The sequence below is a fragment of the Coregonus clupeaformis genome, chromosome 15 (genome assembly GCF_020615455.1).
Source record: "Coregonus clupeaformis isolate EN_2021a chromosome 15, ASM2061545v1, whole genome shotgun sequence".
In the NCBI taxonomy this organism is placed as follows: Eukaryota; Metazoa; Chordata; class Actinopteri; order Salmoniformes; family Salmonidae; genus Coregonus; species Coregonus clupeaformis.
In genome coordinates, this window is record NC_059206.1 from 66,919,130 (window position 1) to 66,926,361 (window position 7,232).

General features: G+C 40.2%; 1 long non-coding RNA gene across 1 annotated transcript; it reads right to left on the reverse strand.

Moving 5' to 3' along the window:
* Positions 1-3,639: 3,639 nt before the first annotated feature.
* On the reverse strand, positions 3,640-7,208 carry LOC123492672. Its single transcript, XR_006661830.1, has 2 exons — positions 7,006-7,208; positions 3,640-4,098 (listed from the first exon to the last, which is right to left on the reverse strand). It is a non-coding gene; the product is annotated as an uncharacterized LOC123492672 (long non-coding RNA).
* Between the last annotated feature and the right edge of the window lie 24 nt (positions 7,209-7,232).

Genomic DNA, 7,232 nt, shown 5'->3' on the forward strand with positions numbered 1-7,232 from the left:
TACACTGACTCACCATTCGTGGTCCCGGGGAGCAGCAGTTGACCACCTTGCAGCAATAGGCAGCCAGCGTAACAGAGATAGCGATGAGAGCAGTATGTATCAGGACCAACTCAGCAAGGTAATGTGCAGTAGAATCCTGTTGACAAGAATTGGAGCAATGTGTACTTTGGTTCATGTTTTTTTCCCCTTTTGTATGACATATTTGCCTCATTACACATTTTACAAGTAATATTTGCATATAACATTTGATAGGACATTCTCAGCTCACTTTAACATCCAATATTATCATCTCAGTTTGAACATCCCCCTTCCTCCATATGCATTTACATTGAAATATTTCCAACACCTACTGACATACTGTCTGTACATACTCACAGTGACTGAAAGGCAAGTTTTGTAGTGACCAGTGTGGTTGACGTCATTGTATTCCCAGCAGCCATAATTGTGTCCTCCCATGTATGACACAGAGAAGATCAAGTTGGACACTGATGCTACACAGGCAACGACCTGCATCCCCAGACAGGCCTTCAGCTGAGACAGAGGGAGGAGAGGAGAGCAGAGAAGAGGAGATGCCACTGGTACAGTACATATCACTTGTTTTCTCAAATAACTTGTTCGCCTACAAATTGCATAACTTACAGTGGGAAGATGGAGATTCTGTGCAGTTATGGCCAAACTCCCAGCTATGATCACCTGTAGAGAGTACAACAGTAAGAGTCACATCAACCTCACAGTCTGAACACTAACTTTTTAATTTGCTTGTCATTTAACATCAATCAAAGGAGTAGAGGAAGAACTTGTATGGTGGGCACTCACAAACACTGATCCAATGATTTGTGGTAATTCTTCAACAAACATGCTCATGCTGTTGTTGACAATGACAATGACAGAACTGATATTGAACACACTGAGGGCAATCTGAGTCACCTGAGGAGGAGAAGAGAGAGGTGAAGTAAAATGAGCTACAGACTGCCAGACTACACTTAATTTATTTGCTCAGGATGATTTACCCCCAATGCTTTCGGTTCAGACTCCAGGTACTTCTGTTTTTGGTGAGGATTCTTCTGAAACGTCACTGCGACAAGGGGACCCTCTACGCCGGGCATGGCCTCTTCATCTGAAAAGAGCATTTGAGTAAACTGTCTAGCAATAGACTGCTAAACCTACTGCAATACAACCCAATTGACCGAATAGATTGAAGTGTTCTCTCGGAACAGCATATTGCGCAAGATTAAACAACAGGACATTGAAGCTTTTTGCAAAAACAGATTTTTCAAATGCATGCAAATGTTCTGGTATGAGATTGAGAACTTTGGCTTCATCCCTGCTGAAAATGAGAGAGTAGGCTATTCAAAGTTGGGTTTGTTTTCCATTTGATTTCAATGCAAACATGCAGATGAGAGTCCAGATTGTCTTATTTTTGCTAACCATGCATTTCAATATTAGTTTTACCTGCCATAACTGTTGGATGCTATTAAGATCTCTGAAATCTTCGATAATCTTTAAAATAGTCTGCTTTCGGTTCAGACTCCAGGTACTTCTGTTTTTGGTGAGGAGTCCTCTGAAGTGTGACTGCGACAAGGGGATCCTCTACGCTGGGCATGGCCTCTTCATCTGATAAGAGCATTTGAGTAAACTGTCTAGCAATAGACTGCTGAACCTACTGCAATACAACCCAATTGACTGAAAAGATTGAAATGTTCTTTGGGAACAGCATATTGCGCAGATTGCTGTTCACATGCAAATGTTCTGGTATGAGATTGCGTTTGTTTTTAAAGCAAACATGCAGATCAGAGTCCAGATTATCTTGTTTTTACTAACCATGCAATTAAATTATATTTGTTTTACCTGCCATAACTGTTGGATGCTATTAAGATCTCTGAAATCTTCGATAATCTTGAAAAAAGTCTGCTTTAGTCTTCCTTTGACGGAAATTCTGAGCAAAACCACCAACGCCCCTCAACTCTTTTTGTGCCCCGTTATTTTTTATCCAATCCCGCCCCCTTGTTGTCAGAGGAATTTGACCCCTCTGCAGGCTCACACACTCCTCCCCCTTAACTGTTAGATTTCCTCAGTGCCGGACAAAAAAATTCTAACTGATGGTTTTGACTGGCAAATTGTTGTAGACTATGACTGTGTTCAGAATGACACCCTAAGTAGTACACTATATAGGGTAGGGTTCCATTTCAGATGCAGCATATGTCTTACCGTCAGCTTATTCATCTAATGAGGCAGGTTGATCGGAGTCAGAGTCAGGGTGTTGTTGCCCTGTACAACCAACTGATAAAGAACTGAGGACTGATAAACTACAGTCAACTGGTGCCCTAGGTTTATTTTCCTACACTCCATGATCATCAACCAACACATTATTTCTCTGAGAGGAGACATCAAATGAAGGTACTGTAATTTCCTCTACAGCTGTAGACACACCGGCAGAGCAGAGTTCCAGACAAGCTTCAGAAAACCAGGAAGTCAAGTCTTACTCATTTACCTAATTTGCTCTTTGATTGGAACAAATAAAAGCTAATACAACAATAGCATGTCCACCATTGTTCCATCAATCCTTTTACATTGTTGTTTTTATGTTTCGTTTGACAAGGTTATGCATTTAAATACATTTTCTAGACAGCAAATTGTTTAGGATCTGTGACAGAATGCAAGGTTTTGCACACCCCAGCTCTTAGATCATTGCGCTGAGACTATTTTACTCTGGTGTGAAGCACAAAAATCACTGGCTGTATAGTAGCAGTTTGGAGAATTAAAGTAGCATTTTAGGATATTTAAAGTAGCATGTTAGGATAATTAAAGTAGAAGGTTAGGAAAATTGAAGTAGCACGTTAGGAGAATTAGGTTAAGGTTGGGAAAAGGGTTAGGCTTAGCTAAAATTCTGTATACTCTAGCCACAACCGCAGAAGCCATCAGTTCAAAGAAACCATCAGTGTCACCACACCGGGAGCCTCTTGTGGATTTGACAGGTCTAAAGCGGTTCCACCTCCGACACCATCAAAACACCAGCTATGCGGGTGTTGGCTAGCCGAATCTGATTGAATCGAGTCCTCAATCATATAATCACTATAATATTGTGTCTGTTTATTCAGCTCTTGGATTTCATTAATCTCTTTAGGCTTTGCATAAGGCTTTGTAGCTGTACTCTTGCCCCTGTATCTCTTACCTCTGAACCTTGCTCATAACACTATCGTTATCCATTTACCATTGGTCCTCTGTAGCTCAGCTGGTAGAGCACGGCGCTTGTAACGCCAAGGTAGTGGGTTCGATCCCCGGGACCACCCATACACAAAAAAAAATGTATGCACGCATGACTGTAAGTCGCTTTGGATAAAAGCGTCTGCTAAATGGCATATTATTTATTATTATTATTACTCCAAATCTACCATCTAAAAATCGATTTCCAGTGCTGCATTAGCCACAAAGGAGCAGCACTGTAATACAAATTGAACCTCTTGGCCCGTATTCATAAAGTGTCTCAGAGTGGGAGAGCTGATCTAGGATCTGGTCCCCCCATGTCCATGTAATATTATATTAATTATGTTCTAAAATGCAAAACTGACTCTAGATCATTAGTCCTACTTTGAGACGCGTTATGAATGCGCTGTCATTGAAGAGAAACAATAGATTAACTTCTGTTAATGTTCCAGCCACTACTTTATCACTTTTCATGCACATTGAAATATTGGTAATGATATTGAATTGTGTTCTTTACATTGTGATATCATATGATAATGATATGGTCATTGGTAGATGCTTTTATCTAAAGCGACTTATATTACAATTGCCAGTGATACTTACATTCAGTATGTGGCCCATGTGGGAATCAACTCCAACCTCCTGGTGTTGCCAGCACCATGCTTTAACCCACATAGCCGCTTGGCCGGTTGTAAACCTATTTATTGGTGAGTTGTAAGCCATTAATAAACCCTCCCTAGATCAAAATGTAGGGGTTCTCCAACCTGCCATTTGTTACTATTTTATATATATTTTGTACATATTTTTATCAAACGGTTGTGGAGATATTGACCAAAAGGAGGAAGACCCAGGAAATATAATTAGAACACTAACAAAACAATATGGTTCCTGCACCTGCTAGGACCCCTAATAAAATGTAACTCACATTAGGCTACATCATGTCAAACAGTTTTTAATTACAAAAATAAATCCATCAGCGTGACTTACACTGAGTGCACAAAACATTATGAACTGTTCGTTCCATGACATATACTGACCAGGTGAATCCAGTTGAAAGCATTGATCCCTTATTGAGGTCACTTGTTAAATCCACTTAAATCAGTGTAGATGAAGGGGAGGAGACAGGTTCAAGAAGGATTTTTAAGCCTTGAGACGATTGAGACATGGATTGTGTATGTGTGCCGTTCAGAGGGTGAGTGGGCAAGACAAAAGATTTAAGTACCTTTGAACGGGATATGGTAGTAGGTGCCAGGCGCACCGGTTTGTGTCAAGAACTGCAGAGATTGAGAACTTTGGCTTCATCCCTGCTGAAAATGAGAGAGTAGGCTATTCAAAGTTGGGTTTGTTTTCAATTTATTTTCAATGCAAACATGCAGATGAGAGTCCAGATTATTTTATTTTTGCTAACCATGCAATTCAATGATATTTGTTTTACCTGCCGTAACTGTTGGATGTTATTAAGATCTCTAAAATCTTTGATACTCTTTAAAATAGTCAACTTTTGACTTCCTTGATGGATATTCTGAGCAAAACCATCAACGCCCCTAAACTCTTTGTGTGCCCTGTTATTTTTTATCAAATCCCGCCCCCTTGTTGTCAGAGGAATTTGACCCATCTGCAGGCTCACACACTCCTCCCCCTTAACTGTAACTAGAAACTTGTTGTAGACTATGACTGTGTTCAGAATGATACCCTAAGTAGTACACTATATAGGGAAAAGGGTGCCATTTCAGACGCATCATATGTCTTACCCTCAGCTTATCCATCTAATGAGGCAGGTTGATAGGAGTCAGAGTCAGGTTGTTGTTGTTCTGTAGAACCAACTCATGAAAAACAGAGGACTGGTAAACTACAGTCAACTCCATGATCAACCACCAACACATTATTTCTCTGAGAGGAGACATTAAATGAAGGTACTGTAATTTCATCTACGGCTGTAGACACACCGGCAGAGCAAAGTCTCAGAAAACCAGGAAGTCAAGACTTACCCATCAACCTCTTTAATTGGAACAAATAAAAGCTAATATCATCAACAATAACATGTCCACCATTGTCCCATCAATCCTATTACCTTGTTGTTTTTATGTTTCATTTGACCAGGTTATGCATTACCATACATTTTCTAGGCAGCAAATTGTTTAGGATGTGTGACAGAAAGCATGCAAGGTTTTGCACACCCCAGCTCTTAGATCATTGAGCTGGGGCTATGTTACTCTGGTGTGAAGCACAAAAATCACTGGCTGTAAAGTAGAAGTTAGAAGAATTAAAGTAGCAGTTTAGGAGAATTAGGTTAAGGTTTGGAAAAGGGTTAGGCTTAGCTAAAATGCTGTACTCTAGCCACATCCGTAGAAGCCATCAGTTCCGAGAAATCATCAGTGTCACCACACCGAGAGCCGCTTGTGGATTTGACAGGTCTAACCCTGTTCCACTTCCGACAGCGTGAAAACACCAGCTATGCGGGTGTCGGCTAGCGTAAATCAAATTGAATCGAGCTCTCAATCATATAATAATAGTCATATTGTGTCAGTTTATTCAGTTCTATGATTTAATTGAACTCTTTAGGCTTTGGATAAAACTTGTAGCTGTACCCTTGCCCCTCTGCCTCTTACCTCTATCCCTTGCTCATAACATTATAGTTATCCATTACTCCAAATCTACCATCTACAAATTGATATCTAGTGCTGCGTTATCCACAAAGGTGTGGCATTGTAATACAAATTGAACCTCTGGGCCATTATTCATAAAGCGTCTCAGTGGGAGAGCTGATCTAGGATCAGGTTCCCACTGTCCATGTAATCTGATATTCATTATGATAAAAGGCTCAATTGATCCTACATCATTAGTCCTACTCTGAGTCGCTTCATGAATGTGGGCCCATTGATAATGTTGTGATCTCACTGCAGCCAGGTCACCTGTTATACGAGTCAGTATTCGACGTCCATCTCTGTCTAAGGACGTCAGGAGGTGACTTGGAAACCGGCCACTAGGGGCAACAGTGAGCGCTGTTACATTCAAGTAGGCTTCTGTTTTGCTAGGGGATGGGCGTAAGCATCTGACTCTGATTCCATAGGTTGCAAGTTCAAATCAAGCAATGTAATGTTTTTTGTTTTGTTTTAAGCCTATCCCAATCCTTAAACCTTACCTTAACCATTCTGAGTTAATGCATAACCTTAAGATTTTGGATTTAATGACTAAACTTAACATTAAACACTTTGAAATTTGAGGTTTGCAACAACGTCAAAAAAGTGATGTTTGAGGAATATGGATGAACGTCAAATTCTGACGTGAGACAGTGAGAGCTAGTTGCTCACAGAATAGAAACAATAGAATAACTTTCATGTTCCAGCCACTACTTTGTCATTGTTCATGCACATTGAAATAATGGGAATGATATTGAATTGGGTTCTTTCCACTGTGATACCACATGATAATGATATGGTCATTGGTAGAAACTTTTATCTAAAGTGACTCAAATTACAGTTGCCAGTGATACTTACATTCAGTATGTGGCACATGTGGGAATCACTCCAACCCCCTGGTGTTGACAGCACCATGCTCTAACCCACATAGCCGACGAGCCAGTAGTAAACCTATGTATATTCTTTATTGGTGAATAGTAAGCCATTTAGAAACCGTCCATATATCATAATATAAGGGTTCTTCCAACGTGACATTTATTTTTATTTATTTTTTTTATTTTTTTTACAACTTTTTACCAATTGGTTGTGGAGATATTGACCAAAAGGAGGAAGACCCAGGAAATATAATTAGAACACTAACAAAACAATATGGTTCCTGCACCTGCTAGGACACCTAATGGGTGCAACTCAATTTTAGGTGTTTTGTACACTCAGTGTATGTGTAGGCATGTAGGCCTACAATATTTTAGTCGATGTATAAGAAATGTTTTTGCTGGTTGGTTAGGGGGTTGGATCTCTTGTCTTGGTTGGTCCTCACATGGTATCGCTCCTCATTGCTGAGCAGGAGGGACTTGGACTGTGATCACCGGCTAGAAGAGAGAACTCACA